We start from the raw sequence: 12,928 nt of genomic DNA on the forward strand, positions 1-12,928 counted from the left end.
GGCTATAGCTAGCTCAAAAATTGCCGGCCATGATTTTTCCAATAAGCTGTAAATGCCAGAGTTGCCAAATCGAATCAAATCGGAATTGAATTATTTAGTTGCAATGGTAAAGAATGTAACCGAGTCCGTGCAGGAAGAAAGTAATAAGATTTGAGTGTCTGTCAAAAATTCTATAGAAACATACAAGAGGTATAATGGAAGGGAAAGGGTTTTCTTTCAAGAAGCACTGCATGATATAATGAGAAGACTGGTATTCTATTGTTGTAAGATAGAAACTCGTTTAAATGCCACAGCATGTCTGCCCTGTATTTTTCAACCATCCCTTAGTATTGAATATATGAAAAATGGCTTGTTCCGGTGCTTTTTTAAGCAGATATGCATGTACACATTTTTGCTTACTTTTAATTTTCTTTTTCCTTAGGAGTGTGGAACCATCTATAAGGGCTGATGATAATTGATTTAGGAAAGCAAATCAGCTTTTTCATCGTGAGACGTGAAAAGATAAAAACAGAGCGAAGAAAATATACAAATTTGTTGAAATTAAACTACATTCCCCCCAAATAATTAAACAAATGTAAAACTCCTTCAACTCAGTTACAACAGCCATGTTTTTTGTCTTCTATAAGATATGGGTACTCCACATAAAAAGCAACCTTATCATTTTCACAGCAGGGATGAAAAACTGCATAGGAATTTATCTTTACTTGGACTAACATACACAATCCCCCAAAGTGTGCTTTTCCACCTCTTTCTAGTTTAGAAAAAGGAAAGTATAAACATCAGCAGTGAGATGATTGACTTCAAGTTAATAATATAGAGTGAGGGTCTTGGCGTTGCACCTCTCCCGGTCGGTCGTTCGTCCGGTCGGGCAGGCTCACGCTAGATATATTATTAATGTAGCTTGTGGAAGAGGCGAGATGGGTGGATGACATTATGTAAACACGGAGAGCCATCCCTAGATGACTTGAGAAAATAATGAAAGGCAAAATGCACAGGTGTCTCACGAAGGAGATATAGCTTGTACTTGTTGAGGGGAAAGTGAGGAGGGTGCTTGAGATAAAAATGTATTTGGTGATAGATCTCAGCCATACATACAGGGACTCATCTAGAGGGTAATTGAATGGATGGAATTTGTTAAGGTGAAGGAGTGATGGTTTATTGCAGCCTAAATCTTAAGAGCATCTTTAACCTTCACCTTTTGAGGAAAGTAAGGATGTGATGTGTATAAAAATATTCAGGAGGATAGATTTTTTTCTCTCCCAGCAGATAGCTTGTTACTTGGAATTTTTTTTATTGCTAGAGAATTGGGAAGGGCATTGGTTAGAGAAACAAGTGTTTTCAAAGCTTGTTCATTGAAGCATAAGTTGTTTTGTGTGTTGCATCAATTTTTTTCCAGGAAAGATGGGAAGTTTTATATGTACTTTACTGCAGCGATTGACTTGTCACTTTGAAGGGAAATGGGAAGGACTTAATTTAGATAAAATCAATATTGTGTATAACATTGTGTGTTGTTTTATATATTTTATATATTGCATCAGACTTTTTGAGAGAAAGTGAGGATGTGTCGAAGATTTAGATATTTGGGAGTAGATTACATTTTTTTTCTCCAGTCACACAGCATGCTACCCAAAAGAGTTGTAGGGAGATCGGAATGATACGTTTATGAAAGAAGACAAATATTTGGTAAAAGAATGTTTATTACAGCCTCTAATTTTTTAAAGGCATATCATCTTAGTTGAATCAATGTATTCCCAAAGTTACATGCAAATAGATGCAGTATATGTTACAAACAATTTCACATTATGGAGGCCTGCTGTTTTCACACCTTACCCAGATAACAATTTCTGAACTCAGCAGCTATCAAAGAAAAGACACCTCCGTTACAACTGAAAACTTTATAAGCTAACGTTTATGCATGCTGATATTTTTACAGATGACAAACAGAGAGACTTTCATGAGTTGCTTATGGGGTAACCAACAAGGCTTTCTTACATCATATGTCTGCATACGCATTGTCAGCTTATTTATTGCATGATACTGATTCATCACCCTACACCAATTTTCAAATTTTATGAAAATATAACCCTCACCAAATAATGGTTTCTATATTTTTGCTTGCTGGTGTTCTATATATACTCCCAAGATGACAGAGAAAGGAAAGATATGAGATGCAATTTAATTGAATACTAAGTACATGTACATGTCAGGAAAATTTGCTGTTTTCATATCTTACCAAGATCGATGACCATGAATATAATCAGCTTTGCTAGGTCTACTTAACAAGCTTATCATACAAGGGCTTTGTATATAAGTATGTCTTTGTAACATGGACCTATTTTGTCTGTTTGAAGCAAGAAGGGCATTCAATCTTCTACTTTGATAGAGGGTTAATGCCATTCTGGCTCTGAATGGATGATTTCATAATTAACCTACCATGCTATTCACACAAGGGCTTTGTATATAAGTATGTCTCTGTAACATGCATTCTCCATGGACATATTTTGTCTGTTTGGAGCCAGAAGGTCACTAACTCTTTACTTTAATACAGGGTTAATGCCCTTCTTGCTCTGAACAGATGATTTCATAATTAACTTAATCCCTGAATAGACCCTTTCATTGCCTGTACTTCAGCTGACCTTTTTAGTAGGGCATCTTTTCTCTGGATTTGAAAAGATTCTAGGTATTGCCTTTGGGCTTTAGAAGGAAACGTAAACAAGCTCAACCTCCGTTGCACCAACTGCCTTTTTCAGTTGCTTGTCATTTTCTGAAGGTTTATGATTTTGATGGTTTGTTACTCCAAAGGTTATTAATTCCGAAATGATGTGTCAACCATTTTGGAATTGGAAACGAGTCATTGAATAAACACACTGAACACAAGAGCAACTAGAAACTAATGTACATGTTAGAAATCTGACATATCATGAGGAAAGAAACAAAAGGGATTTGCATGGAAAATCTTGAAAGGAAACTTCTGTTATTTGAATCGGGAAAGGAGGATTTATTCAGCTCTGGTGAAACTTGTTTCTCTTAATTGGTTTTTGACTTGTGATAATGAGCTAAGCTGTTTCATCAACAACTCAGTAGGAAAGGTATCGAGGTGTCTTTGAACCTGTGCATGTCTGCATCTGCGTGTAAGGTCCTTACGTTATAGTTTGAGTGTGTATATAAGGTACACATCTCACATTCATGCAAGATGTGCTAATAAGACCTTAATCTCCGGCTACACGCCACCTGCCAAGCTGCAGACTGGTCCAGACGTTTTATGCGCACTTTTTGGCGACACTTAACGAAAATGGATACTTTCCCTTTGCTATCGATTCCGTGAGGTGCTAGTCTGGTCGCGAGGAGACGGGCTTTTTCTGTCCGTGGCCTCGGCCGACCTGTTTTTTTTGTGCGGAGATATTAGCATGTGTGAATACTTAGGCTGCGTGGTGTGATGTCACGGCAAGTCAACCTTTACGTGTGTGCGTCAATTTCAGGGTGAAGAATAATCTGAGGTGCGTTGTGTATCTGCTTAAATGCGGATTTAATGAGTTGGGATAAGTGGTGTGAAGTTTGATAGCAGACTGTAAATATGTGGCATTCCTAGGAGTGTTAAATTACTTCCATGAAAGTCAGGTGGAGGAGAGAGAAAGAGAGAGAGAGAAAGAGAGAGGGGGAGTGAAAGCGAGAGAGAGAGAGAGGGAGTGAAAGCAAGAGAGAGAGAGAGAGAGCTAAAAGGAGAGTAGAAGAGGAGGGGAGAGGAACAGGGAAAGAGAAAGAGAGAAAGTGAGAGGAAAGAAAGAGACGAAGAAGAAGAAAAAAGGAGGGAAGGTGGGAAGAGGCACTATAAAGACAAGGAAAAATGAGAGAAAGAGAGCGAGAGAAAGAGAGAGAGAGAGAAAGAGAGAGAGAGAGAGATAAAGAAAGAGAGAAAAAAGACAGGGGGCCTATATCTTTATGAATTTAATTTGAATTTTATAGAACCCTTGATGCAGTTGACAACCGTATTTGTAAAAATTGTTTGTTGTACTTAGTAATAAGTAAATGTTACATTGTGTCCTACACCAACACTATGGTGAAGACATGCTTTTACTCAGTATGAGATTTGTTTTCCTTCCAGAGCTAAAGTATGAAATTTGAAAGTATTTTCAGTGTCGGCCCAGGGTCCTCTTACAGAGGGTAACAGGGGAAGGAGGGGGTCTATATGAGCAAGATATTTCCCACTAAGTTAATTGACATCAAGGGGGCAATCACCATTTGTTCAAGGTCTGCTGTATATTTTTACCATGCTATCATGACCAGTGGATATCTATCACTATGATGCTGAAGAGCTTTCATTACCAACACCTCCACGGTAATGAATCGTTCGTTAGCGAATCCCCTGTCCATCGCCTCGTATCACCGTCCACGCATCGTGTAACGCTGCTAATGAGATTGGGTCCAAACGGAACCTAGAGGGAGCACTAATCTATACGTGACCTAGATTTAGGAACAGGTGGGCAACAAGGTGTTGGCTTTTTAGTTAAGAGGACATTGGGGTTTTATGCTCGTCGCTCGTGTATCAGGAAATTGTGACCCGTTTAAATTAGCTTGACATGTTTTTGTACTGAGCGAAGACAAGGTCAAGGTACCGTGTGTAATGATGTGTACTTTCTGTAATAGAATAAAAAAATGAATGTAAACAACTATCTTTGATTGGTTCTTGCTAGGGAGGTATAATTAGATTTTTAATGTATTATGTACAGAGATGTTTACATGATTGATGCCCACACCTGATACACACAAAAACAAACTCTCAAATGGTTCAAAATTTAGGAAAATAACTCAAACAAATTTTACCATTATTTCTTGCCCTTAATTACTCTTATTCAGCAGAAACTGCATGCAAAACTCAAACCTTTACCTTTTCCATGAATGTACAATAGTATATACACAATATTAATAACAACTCTTACCCCATGAATTAGTGAATTCTCTTTATACTCCCATAGGCTTAATACAGGATGCACCTGGTGTCGGTAGGCAATGGGCTAACACAACTCCTGCACCAATTAGGTTACAAGATTGAGAGGATATTTGGTTTGTTTGTTTTTATCTGACTGCTAAGAAAGTATGTGCATGCTTTTGAGTAAGCAACCAGAGGACCAACGGCTTTAAGTCCTCTCTGAAGGACTTGGTATTGAGGAATAATGCCTCACCAAAGGGCAGTAGCGCATGAACTTGGTTTCAAACCCAGGAGCTCCCGGTTACGAAACCACTGTTCTACCACTAAGTCATCGATCACGTCTCCATAAATACATGTATGTGAATGCATGCAAGAGCCATGTATTCATGCTCTTCTTCACTGATTAAGTAGCATCATGAATCATTATATAGACTGTAAATTCTTTATTTACGATGGATCAAACTCTGACTGCAACATTGTTTTAACTATGTGGGAAGTGTGACAAAAGTCAACGATGGCAATGCACTGCTTGCTCCATAAGTTGACTGAAGCTGGTAAGGACTTAATTTGTCCAATTTTCATCTCTTGTCCTAATTTCTTTTTTCTGGTTTAATTTTTATTCCACAAGGATCTATCAAGGCCAAATTTCTTGTAAAAAAAAGTAAACAAATCTTTGCTTCAAGCTGAAAGGATATATAGACGAAATTTCAGATTAATCTCAACAATTCCTTAATAGTCTTCCTCGCTCTAAGGTAAAAACTACCAGATGAGCCTCTTAGAAACGGGTTTAAGGTCCCTTAGCGTATCTATAACCTATTCTGCTGTTAAAAGTATGATTCGGATATGGGCTTAAGGCCCGATAGCATAGTTGAAGCCTCTTTAAATGTCAACAAAGTGTTTTGCTGTGGATAAAGAGAGCAAGCCTGGAAAAAGCTTGATTTGAAATGGTAACAATATCTTCTTTTTGGTGTGTGGGTGAATCATACTCTTTACACACTGGTTTTGCTTAACCCCGTACTTTGCTTAGCCCCGTACTATCCTTAACCCCGGACTATTTTTTTGGCTTTTCACACTCGCTGTTTTTAGTCCCGTACTAGCGCCTATTCCGGAATAAGAAAATTCCCGCTGTTCTCACTGCATTTCGTTAACCCTGGATATCATGTATGTTATGATTGGACATACTTCGCATCTGGCCAGCTGCGATACGCTCCATTGCGTAATACCGGACTATTTTTCGTTTCTGTTCTCATTCATTTGCTTAGCACCGCAATTGCGGGGTTAGCAGGAGTTAGCACCACAATTGCGGAGTTAGCCCTGCTATTTTGCAGGGTTAGTTAACCCCGTACTATAGGTGGAGTTAGCCAACTTTAGCCCACTTTGGTAAAAACCAGTCTGAACAGAAAGTGGAATAGGCTTAACCCCGTACTATAGGTGGGGCTAAGACCCCCCCCCCCTTAACCCCACCTATAGTACGGGGTTAAGCAAAATATTGCCAGTGTGAAAACAGTATCAGTGTATAGAAGAGTTGAAGGTCATTTGAAAGTGATTATCATTGCTGAGCAATTCGAGTGGACCGACCGTTAACTCTGTCCGTGCCATTCATTTGACAGCGGGCGTTGCCAATTAACTTAACGACTTGTACTACATTGCGTGGTAAACCACTGATCCAAACGCCCCCACGGCAAAAGGAAATGAGATGAGCAACAGCTAAGGAGCTTTTTTTGTTGTATACCTGCAAAATAAGTTTACAGTTATAATTGTGAAGTTCCTTTTCATTTTTACATTAATTGTTTTCATGACTTAACTTCACGGTTTGTTTTTCACATGGTGTTTATATATAAATACAAAAACTATTTGTTCATCGGTTTCGGGATTTGCATGGGTAATATTTAGATTTCTGTGCAGTGTTTTGGTATGTATTTGATTGATTCTTTTTTATGTTTTGTCTTTATTACCAGAGATCTTTATATAGATTTACAGAGCTCTTTTTGAGCTTTGAAGAGCTATATTGCTGAGTACTCTTGTGTATTGTTTTACTGATAATGGTAAACTGCCTACACAAATACCCTGCAGCAAAATGATATAAGATGAACGATGCATGGTGATACTCTTTTTTTTACCCTGGAATATTGCCTTTCATACTTTTTGTTTTCGTTTTACTGCGGGGGCATTTGTGAGGTACTTATTGCGTCTAGTGGAAGCAGACCTTTTGAGAGTTGAAGTTTGTAATTTTAGTTTATTCATTTAACAAAAAACAAAAAAAGATGTATATCCTTCTCAGCTCTTTGATGGAAAGAGTTGCAAGTGAAACAAACCATGGAGTTACAGGTCTTTAAGCCAAGGCAAGACCATTGCACCATCTATTCATTGTAGGATAACTAATGCAGATCATTTGCAACTCTTTAAAAATAAAGTTGAGTTCTGACCATGCAATTGCAATGTGAAAGAAACGATGTGGAATCGATCAGAAAAGTATTGGTGTGTACTTGCAAGGTTCTGGAATCATCAAAATGATAAGAAATTTGGCCCAGTCTTGGTAAAGTTACAAGCATTGTCTACAGAAAGGTGTATGTGGGACTACACGAACATGTGGCATAAAAATCTTGTTGTTACATGCCATATTTAAAATATGAAAGCATTTGAAAAGCCATGTTTTTCAGGAAACATCATATTATGTTATCTGATATTCTTCCACACTTCAATAATAACAATGATAACGCTCACAAATTATTGTTCACCTCTTCCCAGAACTCAACCTTCTCTTTAAGTCAGGTTCTCATCAAATTTAAGTTTACCAATTTCACCTTTTTCACTGTTTTAAGACCAGAACATCTTGCAATTCCAATCTTGTGTTTCTTTTAGTTTCAATTTGTGTATCAACTTTTAAATAAAAACTTTGAATGGATTTCCCACCAAAGACAATGAAACAAAAGATTTGAAACAGTCACAGGGGATGTGCCTATACTGGTGTGAATCATCATCATCATCATCATCATCATCCTCACCATAAAGCTATAGGGAATAATTCAAACTTGATATTAAAGAAAAACAATATTCACATGAATACTATAAATTATGTTTAAAAAAACCTTATCATTAGGATACATATTCATTGAAAATCAATGAAATTGTTAAACAATTGACCAATTCAGCTGTAATTGAAGTATACCTTGACCCGTAGGCCTTGTAAAGCCCTAATTACCAATGATGGCTTAATAAATACACCATGATTATTAGAGCATGGCCTCTGCTTCCAAGTAACTTTGCACCAAGATGATGCGGCCTGATAAAATACTGATTACCATAACAGCCAAGGAATTGGAACAATGTCCTAATTAAAGCTGCACTATCAATTAAGTAATCTAGCAGACCAGCTGACATAACTGGTATGTATATTGAACATCAAACAGGCTGCTCTGTTCCATTCCCACCTAGCAATTCACACATGAATGTCATACATTTTGAGCATTTTCAAACGTAGTAATTGGGATTAAATCATATCTTTATTTACTTTATGTTTTTTTATGAAGCAGATTTGATTAAAATGTAAAAATTTTGAATCTCTCACAAAGTCTTGTAATGATGGTGCAGCATTTATATTGCGAAAGAATATACTTTTAGTGGTTTCATAGTCTGTAATGTTAACTCATAAATATTCTATATTTGAGTAAAATCAAGTTTAATTGTTAAAGTGGTTTTGAAATTGAGTACAAGTTAGATTGATTGATTGTCAAGTACGATGTAGATTTAAATTGTGATTTTGAAATATAACTCGTCATGAATGACCCATGATAAAAGCTAGTTAATTGCTTATTTCCAATTGGGCTGACCTGAATGGAAGTAAGGCTCTCATTAAAGCCTTTTTACTCATTTATTAAAAACAATTTTAGGAGCAGTGGTGTCAAATGGGTCCAATTGCTTTCACCAAGGTAGCAATGCGACTGATATAGGGGGGGGGATCATATCATTTTAACAGGGTTTTCTTTCCCTCCTGTTTCTTCTATTCTTTCTTTCTCCCTTGTTCCCATTTAATGAGTGAGGCATGTCTCTTGTAGCTGACCATTGGTAATTAATATGGTGTTGAAGTGATGAAATGTCAGAGTTTATATGATATCATGAATTGAATATCTTGCAACATCATACGAAGCAGTCATCAACATGTGATATAAAAGTTCTGGAGTTAAAGACCTTTATGGTGTGTACAGTCATATTATTTACTCATTTTGTTCAGCATGTATTTTTCAAGATCTTTTGTATGTTAGGGATACCTTGGCGGCACAAGGTGTCTACCCAATGGGCCATAATATTACATTAGCCACACTTCAACGATTCTGCAGCATATTAGACCCCAGCAACGTGTCATCAACACATTCTACGATGTGGAGAGCTGACACAGTTTTTAATTGCATTACCCAGATTCTTAATTACAGGCAGCCTCCGTGTCATTGCATATGTAGTCTCTAGGGCAGGGACTACCTAGAGGGAAAGGAAGAGGGAAAGAGAAAGAGATGAAAGAAGAGAGATGGCAAGAGAGAGAGAGGGAAAGAGAGAGATAGAGAGAGAGAGAGAGAGAGAGAGAGAGAGAGAGAGAGAGAGAGAGAGTGTGTGAGTGAGGGGGGGGGGGGTCAAGCATAGGGGGCAGGCAGAGAGAGCCTGGGAGAGGAAAAGGGAGAGAGACAGAGATGGAGATGGACAAAGAGACAAAGACAAAGCGAGAGTCTCAGAAAGATAGAGAGAGAAGGGGGGGGGGGGAAGTTGTTTAATACAAATATATACATGTAGTTGAAGAAGTCTTATTAATACCTGGCTTTACAAATAGAGAACAAATGAAAGAAGAGAGAGAGAGAGAGAGAGAGAGAGAGAGAAAGAGAGAATTGTGAGAGAGAGAGAGGGGGGAAACCCCAGATTGTAACAGAGACATATGTAAGGGCAAGGATGCTCGATGTCAACCACACCTCTTCGAAAAACTAATTACTCTTTTTCAAAAATAAGAGGGATAAGTGTCAAAGAGACACTTATCCGCCACAAAGCATTGATGGGACGTTTCTTTTGGGGCACTTATCCCAAGTAATCGTCATTCTTCTGGGAGTGTGATCGAGGTCAATGTGTGGTGGTGATACGTTTGTAGATGATTAGTGACTGTTAACGGTCATGGCAATGCCCAAGGACATCTCAAATGTAAAGGAGTAACAGTGTCGTTATTCAGGATTTATGTACAAGAAATGACTAGAATGACTTTTTACAGCCTTTTTACATTGATAATTGATAAGATTCATACCTCCTATATGTCAGTTGCGGGTCATGATGGTCATAGCTAGGAAGTTATATCATTACTTCTGATAAAATACTGATGATGATAAGAATCCAGTCATTAATGAAATCTACTTATCCTGAATTGCATTCAAGCAAAACCAAAATAGTTATGTGTATTGTGTCTTAAAAGACACTTTCAGTCAATTATGAAATCTATTTTTCCTGAATTGTATTACTGAATATTTTTCCCATTCAAGCAAGGAAAGAAAAAATCATTTCCTATTTTGCATTGCATTGATTTTTGTGGACAGACACTTAATGAGATGTAGTTGGTTATCTGTTTGCGTCTGTTGGCCGATATGAAAAATCTGTGATCAAATATTAGCTCTCTCTTTCTCATTCGTGCTTCTCCTTCATGGGTCACACAGCTATGATATGCTATTGATTTTTCCATGATAGTGCTTGATGACGTCCAGAAAACGGCAAGGCCAGCCCTCCAATTGAGGCAATATTGTTATGACGATTAGAGCGGTACGACCCTCCCTTCCCCTCCACAGCACTTGTGTTATTAAAAGAGGGGAGAGCAAGATGACACAGACCATAAAAGCATCTAGAGCATGCTATCACATCTCACCCCTATATGAGCTGCAAGCACGAGTGCATCTATGCTGGGAGTAGTCACTGAGAAGGGATCACCACACTATCTCTTTGCATACACTGTTGCATCGCTACACAGCTATCTCGACATCATCATCGGTTGGTCGGTGTGTGGAGGAATAAACGAGCATCTCGTTGGATTCGGTGATGAAGATGAGAGCATCACTCGCTAATAGAGAAAATCACTCCCTCTCTCATCGCGTAGAGAGTGCGCTGGCTGTTTAGCGGTGGCGTAAGAGACTGGTTGTTTGGCGTTTAGGCGAGTAAGCTGTTGATACGTGCTTATTACAAGAGAGTGTTGATACAGCCTAGTGTGGCTCTCGCTATGGAGTGATGAAAACTGTGAGTAGGTGATAGCAGGTTGCAAGACCTTCTTGTTTTATCACAATATTGGAAGATTGGGTTGCTTAGGATCGCATCCACCATTCCTAGAATCATCACGATCAGCGACTGAAGCAATCGTTAACCATTGTTTAAAGAGTGGAGCAATGATCATGGCTACCATTTTGAACCCTATATCGGAGATCGTTCGTTTCACGGAAAATAATCATGATGCATTTCGACAAACTTATCAGCAGGGCAAATCTGTTTATCAGGAATGGACAAAATAACGACCTTTTGCTCTCACTGTGATAATCTTCAATTGTGAATAATGGTTTTTGTTCTTGCACAATATCAGCGCTGAATTTTTGCTGCAGATATATTCACTAGAATTATTCATCACTTTTGTCGACCGTCTTCTCACAAGGGAGATATTTGAACTGACTGTATGGCACAGTTTTCCTACTTGTGAGTTTGAAAATTGCGGCAATAAAACAAGAGGAGATACACTTTTGTGCAGCTGCTCTAATTATAATAATTTTCATGAGGATCTTTCTCATCGAGACTCCAATGCTGAATTGCTAATTGATGAATCTTTTGTCTGCTTGTTGAAGACAGCAATTATTGTGCGGAACTTTATGAACATCCATTTTGATTTGGGAAGGCATAAAACAAATTTTGTGCAAAACAGGTATTGTGTCTTCTTTTCCATCTGTATTTTTCTGCATTTCAGAGATTAAAGAGGAGGATGTTTGTCAATTTAAACCAAATGACATAATTTATTTAATGATATATCAAATTTACAGTGACATAGAGAGGTATTTTTTGTATTTTGAACCAGAATTCTCATTTTGAATGACATGAAGCACAATTTTCAGTCATTATATTTTATTCTGTTTATTTGGAAGTGAATCCCTAGACAATATTTTGTTGATTAAAAAATTACCCTCATTAGACATTGCCCCAGACATTAAGGCTATTTTAGATATGAAGCCGTAAAACACATTAAAAAAAAATGTCATTAAAACGAATGGCAACTGCACTCAAGAAATGTGGGCATTCACTGAGCTCTGTAATAAAAGATAGAGAAATGTTAAGTAAACTTACAACTATGTAATTTATTTTAAAACGCCACATTTTACCTCTGCATATCAAATGTAATTAGATGCTATTATAGAAGTAAATTATTAATATGAATTCACAATATTCTGTTGATGCTCATATTAAGAATATGTTCTTTCAATACATGACACTGCCGATGTATTACATGTATGCAGTAGCATTACAAATAGAATTTAAAATACTGTTTGGAATATTTTTCTTTAAATTCTCTCTTTGAATAAACAGCCACTGATAATCTTCTTTGATGAATATCAAGATGTAATGGTGTACATGTTTCTTTATCTCTTTTACTGTATTTATATATTTGTATTTTCTTGCCTTTTGTCCAATTTGAATGAGGTACTTTGTATTTATTAAGAAAGATATTTACGGAAATCTTTACTTTTCAATAGTGGTCACATCAATTTTAAGGGAATTAATTGCAATTCAATGTTTTCTTACAGTTTGGGAAAATATTTAAGAAAATATTTAGGAAAAACCTTGAAGCTGCAAGTGAAGATTTCTGTAACTGAATTCTATCTCCCATGTTAATGAGAGCTCATTTAATCAGATATTTGAAAAAATATTTTGTAGTCTTTCAATTATGATTTGTTTTCCCAACTTGTTTTCAAATGATTTTCTTCAACAAAACAAAGCAGTCAGTACATC

At 37.2% G+C, this 12,928-nt stretch overlaps 1 long non-coding RNA gene across 1 annotated transcript in view; it reads left to right on the forward strand.

Moving 5' to 3' along the window:
- Nucleotides 1-12,928, forward strand: part of LOC115919711 — a 35,997-nt gene that overhangs the window by 857 nt on the left and 22,212 nt on the right. The gene's annotated exons all lie outside the window — the stretch shown is intronic.

Source organism: Strongylocentrotus purpuratus, unplaced genomic scaffold (genome assembly GCF_000002235.5).
Source record: "Strongylocentrotus purpuratus isolate Spur 01 unplaced genomic scaffold, Spur_5.0 spur5_scaffold_7, whole genome shotgun sequence".
Classification (NCBI taxonomy): Eukaryota; Metazoa; Echinodermata; class Echinoidea; order Camarodonta; family Strongylocentrotidae; genus Strongylocentrotus; species Strongylocentrotus purpuratus.